The sequence below is a fragment of the Eublepharis macularius genome, chromosome 7 (genome assembly GCF_028583425.1).
Source record: "Eublepharis macularius isolate TG4126 chromosome 7, MPM_Emac_v1.0, whole genome shotgun sequence".
Taxonomy (NCBI): domain Eukaryota; kingdom Metazoa; phylum Chordata; class Lepidosauria; order Squamata; family Eublepharidae; genus Eublepharis; species Eublepharis macularius.
Genome location: NC_072796.1, coordinates 137,947,360 through 137,963,724, shown reverse-complemented (window position 1 = coordinate 137,963,724; position 16,365 = coordinate 137,947,360).

Sequence of the window (16,365 nt, the reverse complement as noted above, 5' to 3'; positions counted from 1 at the left end):
CTCCATTCCCCCCATCTGCTGACCTCATCGCCTGGCCCCCGCCCAAAGCTCTATAAATGTTAAACTTAAAGCTGCAAGGACATTAAACTTAAAGTTGCAAGGACGCCTACACTTCCTATACTTGCCATCAAACCTTGAGGTAAGGAGACACGTAGAACTCGAGTAACTCGTCTTGTATAGTTTGGCTCTGAGAAGGATCATTATGGTCAAGGTCACTTATGTATTATTACAAGCACCAGTGAAATGTTTGACTGTTAAGAGAGTACATAAAGCCTTGGGAATAGCCCTGAGATTGGAATCTCAGGATAGACTGCAACTGAAGAACAGTGGCTCTGTCCCAGTGGGTCTGTCACTCCCCAGGGGTTCTTGACAACTGCAGGCACATCATAATATTATTTTCTTGCATTGATTCTTCTGTAAATGTGGCTTTCTTCTATAGACTACTTAAGCTACCTAATAAAATCTATTTTCCTTCATCATTTGTGTATTTACTGCCTCTGTATCCTTTATAGGAAAAGAACCATTGCCCCTTGGCAATACAAATGAATAAAATGGTGGATCCAGACAAGGAAACCTTGAGTTCAAGCCCCTAAGTCCATCCCTGGTCTTGCAGCCCAAACCACCACCACAACACCCCACCTCTGGATACCTGGATGTACATGTGGTGCCTGTTTGTAGTCAGTCATTCAGTCTTCCTCCTTCCTGCTCAGGACTGTTCCTCAATTAAGGTAGATCCAAGTGGAGTCTGGATTGTAGTGTCACTTTCCTTAATAGCTGAGGAGTGATTGAAAACCTGGTCTGGATCTTGGCGCTGTAGAATCCGTGTTGTTTTTGAAGCTCAGGCATCTGCGATGAAGGCTAAGATGGAGCAGGGGGACATGTTTGTTTTCCCCCTTTCCAAGTAAATACCTACTGATTGTAGCATTTAGGATTTCAGAGCTCCTGGCCTTTAAGAAAACATTGAAATGCAGAAAGCATCCCTGATTCTTAAGCAAGAAGCTGCCAGTAGAGTTACAGAATCTTTTCTTCCATGCAAATGGGAACCTCCCCCTCCACCTCCACAATTCTCGAGTGTTTGTTTATGCTAGATAAGACAGAATTTGCTTTGTTTCCAAAAACACAAAATGAAAATGCAGCAGGTTGGTGTTCGGAAGGGCCAAGCATTCCTAAGATGCATAAAGTGTATACTAAGAGTTCCATTTCAGACATGTCAGGTTCAATTTCTCACTTAAGTTTAATTCCCAGCATTGTTCAATTTGCCGGTGCTCTGCTTTGAAAATGTATTCTTTGGTGTGTGTTTTTTCTGCACAGAAGTGGGAATCTATATTTGGTTCGACCAGGCACACGCACCTGCATTCAAAACAAGAGGAGGCTGCTAGAAAAGATGCCGTCCACAAGCCTGCAAGAGCTGTTTTTCTGATGCATTCTCCCCACCTTTCCTGCTTTCTAAGGATTCCAGGTCTGATTCTGGAGGCAATCCCCAGATTTACATTCTCCTCTCAGATTTACACCAAATTGATACTATGAGTATTTCTCTCCTGCCTGTCGATAGACATAAGGAGTCGACCTTTTGGCCACGTCTAGTAGAACATCAGTAGCTTCAGAGGACCCCAATTTGTATCTATCTCATAGATTTTTATTCCACCCTTCCTACACAAGGGCCATTATAGTTCACACATTTCTCCTCTCCTATATTCATCCTCATGGCCTGACCTGGGCCATTTCCTCATGTCTTTCCCCCTCATGCAAAATCGCATAAAACTCATGGAACGACAGCATCTTCCTGGTGCAGTTTCCCATCATGACTGTGGATTGTGGCGTGATGATGTCAGAAATCACGCCATGATCTGGAGTCATGATGGGAAATTGTGCCATGAAGATGTCATCATTCCGTGAGTTTTGCATAATTGAATAGCTCAGGTGAGGCTGATCTCGTCAGATCTCACAAGCTAAGCAGGGTCAGCCTTGGTTAGTAATTGGATGGGAGACCTCCAATGAAGACGAGGGTTGCAGAGGAAGGCAATGGCAAACCACCTCTCTTAGTCTCTTGCCATGAAAACCCCACCAGGGGTCGCCATAAGTCAGCCATGACTTGAGGGCACCACACACACACATATTCATCCTCATAACAACCCCATGAGAGAGGTGAAGTTGAGAGAGAGTGACTGGCCCTATGGCAGTGTGAAGATTTGAATCCAGGACTTCTAAGTCCTACTCCAACCACCACTAACACAATCCTGATCAGAGTTCATTGAACTCAATGGAAATGAAGTCAATGGGTACCTTGTGGCTGCTTTTACTGTGAAAAGCATGGGGTATGTACCCATGTTGGAGCTACTGTTTTGAGGATAAGTGTCTGAAGAACTAAGTCAACCTGAGATGATAAGAGATGAAACTCTGGGACTGCTAGGCAAACTGAAAACTAAGAAGTCTGCGGATCTAGATGGCATACACTTGTGGGTTCTTAAGGAACTAACGTGGAATTGTCAATCTACTAACCAGTCTATGTTAAAATCTGTTTGAAGAGGAGGATCTAACACTGCCCCTTTCCTCAGGTTTTAGAGGGGGTCAAACCAGAAAGAAAGACAGAGAGATCGGGGCATCTGTTTACTCCCTACTGCTCTAAACTATCCTTTGATAGTTCTCAAAACTTCCTCCTCATGACAGCCTTCTCTTTCTCTCTTTGTCACACAACTATCTTTTCTCTCCTTCTTGCACCATGGATGTAGGACTTGTCCTGAAATCCATGCCCATCCTTCCAGTAGATAGGTGGATAGGAATCTGTCTCTCCTCTTTCCTATCAGAGTATGGGGTTCCTATAATAAAGAATTCTTATTTCTTTTATAATCCTAAAATAATTGTTTGTTATTTTCTCTCTTATACACTAGCTGGCAAGCTCCAAACACCCCTCACATTCTTTCTGGAATTGATGCTGCTACTACTAGTTTATGGAGGTCCAGTTGGTTTTTTAAAAATAATATCAGCCTTTGTGCTATGGGACTAGAAAGTGGCAAATACCACATCAATTTTTACAAAGGGGTCCAGAGAGGATACAGTTGATTACAAGCCAGGTAGCCTAACATTTGTTCCAGGTAAATTAGCAGGAACTTTTATTCAACATAGAATTATTAAACACATAGAGGAACATAGCTCACTTAGGGGGGCGGATCAGCATAGCTTCTTCAAGTGTTGGATTCAACATTCTTGAGTACTTTGAGCAGGTTAGTTAACATGCATGTATATAAGGGTGATTTGGAAGACATTGTATAATTGGAGTTCCAAAAGGCTTTTGACAAGGTACCTAACAAGTTAGGTACCTTTTTGACAAGCTACCTAACCAAAGACTACTAAATATGAGTCTCTCTACACGAGACACCTGGGCGCGTGTTCATCAAGTGTCAGGAGACACCACGTTAGCTGGGAGGGGTAGTTTTAAATTACAGAGATGGTGGAGATGGCTCCAGAGGGGACGGATTCTCTAGTGTCTCCCCTCTGAAGCCTTTGCATTGCCAAGGTTCAGTTAATTCAAAGCAGTGAGTGCAACAGGGTAAAATCTCCGCAAGAGGAGATAGTCCAACACACCAGAGGCAGCAGAGGGCTATGAGAGAATCCGTCCCCTCCGGAACAATCTCTACCAGCTCTGTCATTTAAAACTACACTTCCCGGCTAACACTGTGTCTCCCAACATGTGAAGAAAACATATCAAAAGTATTGAGTAGAGAGACTTTAAGTTTAGCAAACTGCAGTCATAGGATAAGAGGAATGGTCTTCTTATGGTCTGAAAAGTGGTCAAACAAGAGGAAGCAGAGAGTAGGAATAAATCAACAGTTCTTGTAAGTGAGCAGCATGGTACCAGAGCAACTTGTATTGGGACTGGCGCTATTTAATTTGTTTAGAAATTATTTGGAACTGAGGGTAAATATAGGGGCCAAGTTTGCAGATGATACCAAAGTATTCTGGGTGGTGAAAAACAAACAATCCTTCTGCATACTTTTATCCAAAGTGTTCTTAGGGAAATGTTCTTGGGATGGCAGCCAAATGCCTCCTTTTTAGGGCCAGATGATATATCCTTTTTTGTTTCTATTTGTTTCTGAATTTTATTATTGGGAATAGTTTTGGACTAATCATTTTCACTGCTGATATTGATAATTCACTTGTTTCTTTTGGGTGTTATGCATGGATTTCTTACGCAATTCATACAGTATTTATAAATATAATACACATGCACCAAATTTACATATTTTCTTTTAAATAATAGCCAAGGGTACCCTGGCCTGGGTAGACCAGGTGAGCCTGACCTCAGAAGCTAAGCAGGGTCAGCCTTGGTTAGTAATTGGATGGGAGACCTCCAACAAGACAAAAGGTGCAGAGGCAGGCGATGGCAAACCATCTCTGTTAGTCTCTTGCAATAAAAACCCCACCAGGGGTTGCCATAAGTCACCTATGACTTGAGGGCACTCTCCATCAATAGCCAAGGGTAGGATGCCATGTGGATTTTTTTTTAAAAAAAATGCAGAATGGTTACATCCTTTAGGAAAACTGAGAGTTCCGCAAACCCAGGGGACTCCCCTCCTCCCAGTTTGTATAAAAATCGAAACTGGTAAAAAGGGGGGAATCCCTAGATATCAAAAGTATTATGCATGCCAACACATCAGAAAGCAAATTTGTAGAGGTGAAGCAGCAGCTGGGGGGAAAGAGAAGTGGGACCAGCAAGGAAGGAAGTGGATGTGGAATAGCAACAACAACAACAACAACAACATTTTTTTATATACTGCCCTTCAGGATAACTTAATGCCCACTCAGAGCGGTTTACAAAGTCTGTTGTTATTATCCTTGCGGCAATCACCCTGTGAGGTGGGTGGGGCTGAGAGAGCTCCAAGAAGCTGTGAATGAACCAAGGTCACCCACCTGACTTCAAGCACTGGGGAATCAAACCTGGCTATCCAGATTAGAGTCCTGCCACTCTTAACCACTACACCAAACTGGCTCTCGCCAAGGGGAAAACAAATCCAGCAAATCCAGACCAGATATGGACCCAGGGGGGCAATGGGAGAAGAGGATTTTTTCTCTCTCCTTGCAGCATCCCCTCTTGGCTCACACAACTACTGCTGAAAAATGCATATATTTAAGGGAGAAATTTGGTGTGCGGAATAAGAAAATAGCGCATACACAAAGAATCACAGGACTGCTTTGCAGAAGAAAGGAATAAAATCAAATGGGGGGAGGTTCAGTTTAAACCAGCAGGGATAAGACATTTGAAACAGTCACCGTACTAACTTATATCTGATTTATTGACTGTCAGCAATTGAAGTAGAGGGAGAGAATGCCAGAATTTGTTAAATGCCTGTGGAGTTTGTTTTATTGCCTCTTGAACCTCGGGGCTCAGTTCAACTTGAAGCCAGTGGCATTTTAAACAACATTACTAGGACTCATCAATACATCCTGAGGAATTTGCCTTTTAATTTTAAAAAATTTAGTAACATTTATTTACTTCATTTATACCCTGCCTTTCTCTTCAATAGGATCTCAGTGTCTCTCTGCACAAAACATCTGACACGTGAAGAATACGTGTAGGAAGATGCAATGTTATCTGGAAAGGGTAGTTTAAAAAGACAGAGCTGGCGGCAGGGCAAAGGTTTTGCTATACACTGGAGCTGTGTGAAGGGGCTGTGAAATGCCAGAAGGGAAACTTCAGCCCATGGTAACTTCTCCAGGTCCAAGCCCAGCTCTGCAGCCCATTTCCATTCCTTGATGCCCCCTGGTTAGGATCACACACAGGTTTAGACTGGAGATTTGAAATTAACAGAGCATTTTGGAAGTGAAGATGAAACTAACAAACCCTCTGAGGATTGACCTCTACCGACTGTCTTTTTAAACTATGCTTCCCAGCTAACATTGCATCTCCCTACACTTGATAAATGCATGCCGAAGTGCCTCATGTAGAGAGACTCGTAGTGTGGCTTACATCATTCTCCTCTCCTTCATTTTATCCTCACAAAAACCCCATGGAGTATGTTTCACTGAGAGCATGACTGACCTAAGGTTACCTACAAGCTTTCATTACAGTGTGGGAATTCAAACCCAGGTGTCCCAGATCCTAGCGTAAAACAAAAGTTCTCATAGATCCTAACCACTGCCTCTGCCTGATGAAGAGTTCTCATAGATCCTAACCACTGCCTCTGCCTGATGAAGAGTTCTGGTGAACTTGGAAGCTCACACATTGTAATGCGTCGTTTGATTGGTCCTAATAAAGAGCATTATGTCAACCGAGTTTTTTGTCAGTAAGCAAATGACTTGAAACCTACTTCCAACAACAAAACCATACAGAGTTGTGTTCTGTTTGACCCCTGTATCAGAAGGCTGCACAATTTTAACATCAACAGTAGATTCAAAATGTTATTCTAGCTATTTTTGGTTCCTCTCCTCCCTCCCTGCTGCATGATTAGCGAAATACTTGCAAAGCTGCCTTCTGCCATCTCAGTGAGCCACACGCCATCTGGAAGAAGCCTCACAAGGTGTCTGCTTCTCAGCATGATAAGCGACAAGGGAGGGATTTAAACTTCAATGAGCTGATTTTTGCAAAGAGTGAAACAATGCCCTCTCTGCAGTGCCTCCATCCCAGCTCCCGATTTGTATGGCTTGCACATGCCTCCGAGTGTCACATTAAAGCACACTCTATTTTCTGCCCCAGTGCCATTGTAACATTCTCAATCGAGGCAGAATCAATGAATGTCCTACAAGGTTTGCATGAGAGAACGCTTGAAGCCTCCATGTGTTGCTTATGAACCAGTGGGAGTGAAATCACAGGACTGGCAAATGAGGATAGATGGGCTTCGCAAGAAAAAGTGGATGCAACCCCCTCCCCCCCCCAACAAAAAGGAAGGAAAAAGGTCAGAGCTAGATGTAACAGACCACAGTGTGCAACCAGTGAAAGCAAAGCAGATATATAATAGTGCACAGAAGATATGTTAAATAAAAACAAAAAAAATCCACAAAACTCGTGCTTTGGGGGTTGTAGAGCCATTCATTAAAGAAAAACTTTTGTTTGTTTGTTTCACAAAGAGTTTACACATTGCAAGACTACAAGTGTGCTTTATGCTATCCAGTGTCATTGCAACAAAATGCGGAATTACTTCTGAGAAATTTTTGCCTGAAATGAAGGAGAGTAGGTTGTATGGCGAGAAAGGTTTCTCAAAGCCAGCACGGTGTAGCAGGCTGTACGGCTTTATGAACTGAATATGAACCTATGAACTGGCTTTAAAAGTCATGGCAGTTTGTGGAAAATGGGGTCTCACGAACTGCAGGTCCACGAACGTTGAACCAGCCTGTTTCATGCCAAACTTTCGTTCGTAATTCGGTTTGTGCCCATCTCTTATATTGACGATAAAAACTCTACACTGCACCATCTACACTTCAATAAGGACTAAGTAATGGAATTGGTCTAATAGGATTTATACATTCCTAATCAAAACCCTTGCATGTTCACTGGAATAACAAGACTAGAAAGCATCAGACTTGGCTCTGGAAGAACCAGAACCACTGCCACAGAACCTCATGGAGTGACCTTCGGCTGGTCACTTTCTCTCAGCCTAGCCTAGCCTACATCATAGGGTTGTTGCGAAGATAAAATTGAACTTCACATTAGGGAGAAAAGTGGGGTGTGGTAGAACAGCTCTGCTGACCCATGAGTCTCTCTTTCTTTTGGCCCTCCAAGATAATTAGGCACCAGCAGCCTCTGCCCAATGGTGCAACTCTCCAACCACCCTACCCTCAGAAGGTTTGTCTCATGATTCTCTTTTGGTATGCTGCCACCATAAATGGTAAATGTTGGAATTACCCACTAAGAGGTCTGACATTCCCACCTTCCCTCCTACGTTGCTGATTAAAGGCTCTCCCTACCACCTGTATCTCCCACCATCAAGTGATTGGTTACCATGGGGAAAGCTTAGAATCACAGAATCACAGAGTTGGAAGGGGCCATACAGACGATCTACTCCAATCCCTTGCCCAGTGCAGGATCAGCCTAAAGCATCTCTGATAAGTGTTCATCCAGCCTCTTCTTGAAAACTGCCAGTGAGGGGGAGCTCACCACCTCCCTAGGCAGCTGATTCCACTTTTGAACTACTCTGACCGTGAAAAAGTTTTTCCTAATATCCAGCCGGTACCTTTGTGCATGTAATTTAAGCCCATTGCTTCGGGTCCTACCCTCTGCTGCCAACTGGAACAGCTCCTTGCCCTCCTCCAAATGACAGCCTTTCAAATATTTAAAGAGAGCAATCATGTCCCCCCTCAACCTCCGCTTCTCCAAACTAAACATTCCCAAGGCCCTCAGCCTTTCCTCGTAGGGCTCAGTCTCCAGACTCCTGATCATTCTCATCACTCTCCACTGCACCCTCTCGATTTTGTCCACATCGTTTTTGAAGAACTGCACACAATATTCCAGGTGCGGCTTGACCAAGGCAATATAGAGAGGGGCTATGACCTCCAGCAATTTCAACGCTATGGCCCCTTTGATACAACCCAGGATTGAATTGGCCTTTTTTTACCACACTTGTGCAATCCCAAGGAATTAGCTGTCTAACAATCAATGGCCTTCTTTCTCTGGGCGAATAATCTGAATAGTGTGTTTGAACAGTGCAAGCCTAAGTGGTATGAAGAACAAAGACCTGCATTTACTATGTTAATAAATTTATTAAAAGGAAAAAGTCCACACTGCCTTCTCCCATACAAATCTACCTAACCAATTCAGTCATCTTCTGAGGTTCTGCTTAAGGTGTCCCTTCTGAAGTTAGATGAGGAACAACCCAAGAGAAAGCCTTCTTGGTTGTGGCACCAAATTTTTGGAAATCCCTCCTGTCCCCCTTCTAGAAAACTCTTTTGTCTGGCATTCACTCAGTGCTCTCCTTCCTACTCTATAGTGGTTTTATGGAGGTGGTTTTAATTGCTCAATCCGTGCGTCTGTGGGCGTATGTGTGTGTATAAACCCTTGGTTTTACATTGGTTTAATGAGAGTCTTATAATGTTGTAATTATTAGCCACCTTACAGGCTTCGGTTGAGCAGAAAGGAGGGATATAAATTCTGTAAATAAAGAAAAAATATATGTATGTAAGACCACAATATCGACCCTGCCTGAGCATTTACAGTCTAATCATATTACATTGCTGTTTGATGTGAATTTGAGAGATAGTAGAAAATGTGGCAGGACACCTGAGTGGCTAATTGATATTGACAGAGAGGTTGTGGAGAGGCATCTGGCTGCACTGGATGAATACAAATCCCCTGGGCTGGATAGGGTGCACCCAAGAGTGCTGAAAGAACTTTCTAGAGAACTTGCAGAACCCCTGTCCATCATCTTCAAGGCCTCCTGGAGGACTGGGGATGTGCCACAAGATTGGAGAAGAGCAAATGTTATCCCAATCTTTAAGAAATGGAAGAAGGATGACCCGGGAAATTACAGGCCAGTCAGTCTGACGTCTGTTGCTGGGAAGATATTAGAACAGATTTTAAAGGGATCAATCTGTAATCATCTGAAGGACCGCTCAGTGATTTGGGGAAGTCAGCATGGTTTTGTCCCTAACAGATCTTGCCAGACCAACCTGGTTTCCTTCTTTGATCAAGTGACCAGCTTACTGGATCAGGGGAACTCTGTTGACGTGATTTATCTGGATTTCAGTAAAGCTTTGGATAAGGTCTCCCATGACATTCTGATGGGCAAACTGGAAGACTGTGGAGTGGACTATAGGACAGTTCGGTGGATAGGGAACTGGTTAGAGGACCACACTCAAAGAGTGGTGGTCAACGGCATTTCATGAGATTGGAGGGAGGTGTCCAGTGGGGTGCCTCAGGGCTCGGTTTTGAGCCCAATACTTTTCAATATTTTTATCAGTGATCTAGATGAAGGAAGGGATGGGCTGCTCATTAAATTTGCTGATGATACCAAATTGTGAGGAGTAGCAAACACCCAAGAAGATAGAATTAAAATTCAACAAGACCTGAATACTCTGGGGAAGTGGGCAGCTGTGAATAGGATGCAATTCAACAAAGACAAGTGCACAGTATTACATCGGGGCCACAAAAATGGGAAGCACAAATACTGGATGGGGGATACACTTCTGGGCAGTAGTATATGTGAAAAGGATCTTGGGGTAAGAGTGGACTGTAAACTAAATATGAGCAGTCAGTGTGATGTAGTGACAAAAAAGGCTAATTCAATCTTGGATTGTATCAAAGGGGCCATAGCGTTGAAATCGCAGGAGGTCATAGCCCCTCTCTATACTGCCTTGGTCAGGCCACACCTGGAGTATTGTGTGCAGTTCTGGAGGCCTCACATCAAAAAGGATGTGGACAAAATTGAGAGGGTGCCGAAGAGAGCGACGAGGATGATCAGGGGTCTGGACAGTGAGCCCTACGAGGAAAGGCTGAGGGCCTTGGGAATGTTTAGTTTGGATATTGAGGGAGGACATGATTGTTCTCTTTAAATATTTGAAAGGCTGTCATTTGGAGGAGGGCAAGGAGCTGTTCCAGTTGGCAGCAGTGGGTAGGACCCAAAGCAATGGCTTAAATTACATGCACAAAGGTACCAGCTGGATATTAGGAAAAACTTTGTCATGGTCAGAGTAGTTCAAAAGTGGAATTAGCTGCCAAGGGAGGTGGTGAGCTCCCCCTCACTGGCAGTTTTCAAGAAGAGGCTGGATGAACATTTGTCAGGGATGCCTTAGGCTGATCCTGCACTGGGCAGGGGGTTGGACTAGATGGTCTGTTTGGCCCCTTCCAACTCTATGATTCTATGAGCTGCCTTGAGATTTTGGAAAGGTGGAATGTTGGTTATAAAGGAGAGGGACCCAATGGATAACTCAGATCTGCATTGCAGTAGGGGACTATTGTTTGTTTGTGGATCATGACTAGAGATGGGCATGAACTGCATTACGAACTTCAAAAACCCATGAAATTGGCGATCACACAATCACGATCCGGTGGTTCGTGCTTGTCCTCGGCCAACGAACCAGCGTTTGGAAGAAGCATGGTTCTGTGCATTTGGCCGTGGTTTGGGAAGCCAGACAGTCAGGCGCCATCAATCAATTCCCCTGGAAATGGAGCCGGGGGAATGCCTGAACTCTGTCTGTGCTCTTTTTGTCACCCTGGAAACCCGAATGGAAGCCCAGCTTACCTTGATCGGCAGGTCTTCCTTCCAACCATGGAGCTGCAAAATGGTTACAAGTTGGGGAAGACACCCGTGGAAAGGAGGGGGGAGGGGATGTTCTGTAGCCATGGGCACTCCAATCTCATCCCTGCAAACCCTGATAGGCAGCTCTGATGGCCAAACACAGACTTCCTGCATTGCTCAATGGGACCTCAGCTTATAAAAAGCACTGCGCTCCTAGGCTGGCTTTCACTTTCAGCGAGCAGTGGAGTGTGAGAGCTGTTGCTTGCTACTTGCTAGCCTTTGGGGAGAGACAGAGAGAGTATAATTGAGCTTGGATTTTTGTGGGAGTTTCCTGGGGGCCTCAGATTGGAGAGAGTATAACTCCAAGATCCCTTTTGCAATATTGACCAAACTTGAGTGCTGGCTGGAGGAGAGCCTGCTACACACCCTCTGTTAATATGTGCTCTCTAAGTGCAATGGGGGCCGTTCTGAGCACCACGAACTGCAAACCATTAACTGGTTCAGCAATGGGAAATGTCCGTTGCGGTTTGCGACTTTGGGATTGTCATTGGCACCAAACCACGAACCGCAGATTCGTTAAAAAATTTTTGGTTCGTGCCCATGTCTAATCATGACCCTTTTTGTATTTGTTTTTTCCATGAAAAGGGCATTTGGGCAGGAATTGCCTGGATGGCTCTAGTTCTATGTAAAGAGCAGAGATGAAATTAAACGTCGCTGGAAGGTCAGGCATCCGCTCTGGGCAATTACACCTACCTTGTATAATCAAATGAGCGGTTATTCTGCCTTTATCTAACATTTTAAAGAGAGGACTTGGTATCTATTTTTCTTTAGAGTTGGCCTTATTGTGGAAGATAATTGATTTGCCAGGCCCACCTCTGCTGTCCCTCCCAGATCTCCGAGTTCTTCAGAATATTTTTCCCCCTTTCAAAATAATATATATGTGAAGGCAATTAAATGAGAGACTGGTGTTTTCAGTGATAAAATACAGCATCCTGAAAGGAAAAGGTCAGCTCAGCAATCTATTCTGATGTAGTAACCTGGCGATAATAATAAATTTACTCTCCTTGCAAAATGGCATAGCAGAAATACACACAGAGAGGAGTCTGAGTCATAGAGAGTGAAGCCTGGCAGGGATCCCAAGTCTAGATCAGGAAATTCACTGCCTGAGTCTGGGACGTCGCCGACTCACCAAGCTCCGAACTTGGGCTCGAACTCCAGAACTCCTTTCTGGCAAGGAAGCAACCCGATATATAATCAGCAGGTAATATGAGCCCCCTCAGATCAGAATGTTCATGCGTGAATACATAGATGTGTGTGTTATGTGCTGCCAAGTTGCCTCTGACCTACGGCGACCCTACGAAGGAAAGACCTCCCAAACGTCCTATCATTAACAGACTTGCTCAGACCCTGCAAACTGGAGGACGTGGCTTTTTTGATCGAGTCAAGTCTCGTTTTAGGTCTTCCTCTTCCCCTACTGCCTTCCACTTTTCCTAGAATTATTGACTTTTCCATACAGTCTTGTCTTTTCATGATGTGGCCAAAGTAGTTCTGTCATTTTAGCTTCTAGGGAGAATCCAGGCTCGATTTCAATTAGTACCCTCTTATTTGTCTTTTTGGCTGTCCGTAGCATCCAAAAAACTCTCCTCCAGCACCACATTTCAAATGAATCAATTTTCTTCCTGTCAGCTTTCTTCATTGTCCAACTTCCACATTCATACATAGTAATGGGGAATACCATAATCTGAATTATCTTGATCTTGATTACCAGAGAGACATCTTTATCTTTAAGTCTCTTATCTGGCTCCCTCACAGCTGCTCTTCCAAGTCTCAATCTTCTGATTTCTTCATTGCAGTCTCCCTTTCAGTTGATGATTGAGCCAAGGAATAAAAAATCTTGAACAATTTCAATTTCCTCATTGTCAACTTTAAAAATGTGTAATTTTAATACATAGATATATTTAATATATGAACCTTAGAACTGCTTATTTAAGAGAGCTTTTTCCACAGACAGGAGGCTTGTACTGCATGGAAGTGTTCTCAAGGAGATACATCGGTAAAGAGGTAGGGATCATAGATGTCACTACTAGGGGTGTGCAAGCCAAAAATTTTCGGCTATAGCCGAAAGTAGAAAGCCGAAAGAAGATTCTCTATTGTTAAAGCCGAAAGCCGAAACAAGAATCTCTTTCGGCTTTCGGCTTTCGGGATTCTTTCGGCATTATTTCGGCATTATTTCGGCTTTTTTCTATGGGAAAATGCCTCCGTCTTCCAGGACGCCTGGAGGAGGCATTTTCCCACCGAATAAGCCCAAAATTGGTGGGGACCTTCCTCTAACCCTTCTCTGACAACCACCCAAGTTTCAGACAGATTGGACTTTGGGGGGCCATGTTATGGCCCCCCAAAGCAGGTCCCCCCATCCTCCCATAAGAAAGCGAAGGAGCAGCATATTGTTAGCATGCTGCTGCTGATCTTTCTTCATTATTTCCTATGGGGAAAAAATGAAGAGGCAGGCTTCCTTTGCCAGGGGTGGCATTTTGCATGCAAAATGCCCCCCAGCCCTCAGGGGCCCTTCTCCCACCCCTCCTCCCACCCCCCACCAAGGCTCAGCCTGCTCCCACTTGGGGGGGCCATTTCATGGCCTCCCCAAGTAGGTGCTCTAATCTCTACCACTGACAGCTGGGGGAGGCTTGTGTTGCCAGGGGCCCCAACCCTCTGGGGCCCTTCTCCCACCCCTCCTCCCACCCCCCACCAAGGCTCAGCCTGCTCCCACTTGTAGGTGCTCTGCTCTCATCTCTACCACTGACAGCTGGGGGAGGCTTGTCTTGCCAGGGGTGGCATTTTGCATGCAAAATGCCCCCCAGCCCTCTGGGGCCCTTCTCCCACCCTTCCTCCCACCCCCACCAAGGCTCAGACTGTTCCCACTTGGGGGCGGGGCATTTCATGGCCTCCCCAAGTAGGTCCTCTCAGCCCCTAAAGTCCACCCCTTACAGCCCCACACAAACCCAATTCCCCCCCAGCTGCCACACACAGACCCAAATCCCCACATTAGCCCCTCACAGACCCAAATCCACCCCCACCTGCCCCACACCCATAACCCCAGGAACAGGCTGGCAAAGGCCAGCCCTCTCCCTTTGTTCCCTATGCTGGGAACTTCTAAACTCTCTTTCCGTGGGCAATTCTGCACAGCCCAGGGGTGCCACAATGGTGGGCACACTTCTGAGTGCCAGCTGATCCCTGTGAAAGAGCACCTGAACCACAGACACCCTCCCTCAAATTCCCCCACCACCTACAGAGATGGCCGGCCAGCCAGCCCCATTGTTCCCTATGATGGGAACCAACTGCACAACAAAGAATAAAACAAGAACAACACAAAATAAAGTTTTAATTTTTTTTTCTCCCTTCCAAAGTACAAGTAGGCAAAGCATTATGACACATTACACCAGCAGTCCCCCACACAGAAAAATAACACAACTTACTTAACATCAGAGAATCACAAAGCACGATTCCTGTCAAAAACACTTTATTTCTTGAACAGCTTTAGGTTACACAGCAGGGGGGAACACCAAAGGGCATGGCAGCACTATCTTACACAAAAATAACACAACTCACTTAACATCAGAGAATCACAAAAGCACAATTCCTGTCAAAAACACTTTATTTCTTGAACAGCTTTAGGCTACACAGCAGGGGGGGAACACCAAAGGGCATGCAAAATGCCACCCCTGGCAACACAAGCCTCCCCCAGCTGTCAGTGGTAGAGATTAGAGCACCTACTTGGGGAGGCCATGAAATGGCCCCCCCAAGTGGGAGCAGGCTGAGCCTTGGTGGGGGGTGGGAGGAGGGGTGGGAGAAGGGCCCCTGAGGGTGAGGGGGCATTTTGCATGCAAAATGCCACCCCTGGCAAAGGAAGCCTGCTTCTTCATTTTTTCCCCATAGGAAATAATGAAGAAGATGAGCAGCCGCATGCTAACAATATGCTGCTCCTTCGCTTTCTTATGGGAGGATGGGGGGACCTGCTTTGGGGGGCCATAACATGGCCCCCCAAAGTCCAATCTGTCTGAAACGTGGGTGGTTGTCAGAGAAGCGTTAGAGGAAGGTCTCCACCAATTTTGGGCTTATTCTGTGGGAAAATGCCTCCCCCAGACGTCCGGGAAGACGGAGGCATTTTCCCATTGAAAAGCCGAAAGAAAGCCGAAAGAATCCCGAAACGTTTCGGCTTTTTTCTTTCGGCTACCCGAAACGTTTCGGCATTCCCCGAAACGTTTCGGCATTCCCCGAAAGAAGCCGAAACACTTTTGTTTCGGCATTCTTTCGGCATTCTGAATGCCGAAACGCACATCCCTAGTCACTACTATGTGCTACTATGTACTATCTGTTGCTTGAAGAATGATTCTACTGGGTAGTTCTATATTGTTTAATCGTCAGTCTTCAAATTGTTTATACTTTGTTGTAACATTTCTTCAACTCTGTATTGGATTTCTTCACAAATTTACACCTATATACCCTGGTGGTTGAGAGTGCCTTCAAGTCATAGCTGACTTATGGTGACCCCTGATGGGGTTTTCATGGCAAGAGACTAAGAGAGGTGGCTTGCCATTGCCTGCCTCTGCAACCCTGATCTTCGTTGGAGGTCTCACATCCAATTACTAACCAATGATGACCCTGCTTAGCTTCTGAGATCTGATGAGATCAGGCTCACCTAGGCTATCCAGGTCAGGGCTGATATATGCTATTACATTGTTTATTGAAATGTCCTTGAAACTGACTTTATTAGCTCACACTGTGTATTCCACCTTGAGTCTCAGTAAGAAAAGTGGACTATAAATAATGCATATTTTCTTGGTCATAAGGGACAAGAGTCCTCAAACTGGAGATGTTAGCCAGGTGGCCCAGGCATGTTACACTTTGCAGCATCATGGTAGCTTGGCCTAAGGTAGAATTGTTCCAGGATCTCTTCTTTGCTTCAGAACCACAATTGCTGATTATTGTGTTGCAGCTGTCATGATTAGAGATGGGCATGAACAGAAAAAAAAATGAACATGACGTTCGTTGTTCATTGCCATCTGCGAACAGGGACTCATGAACAACCATGAACATGGCCTTGTTCAAAAACATGTTCGTGGTTGGCTGTTTGCGGGGGCCAGCAGGCTCTCCTCCAGCCATCATCCAAGTCGAGATCCCTGCTGCACCACTCCCAGAAACC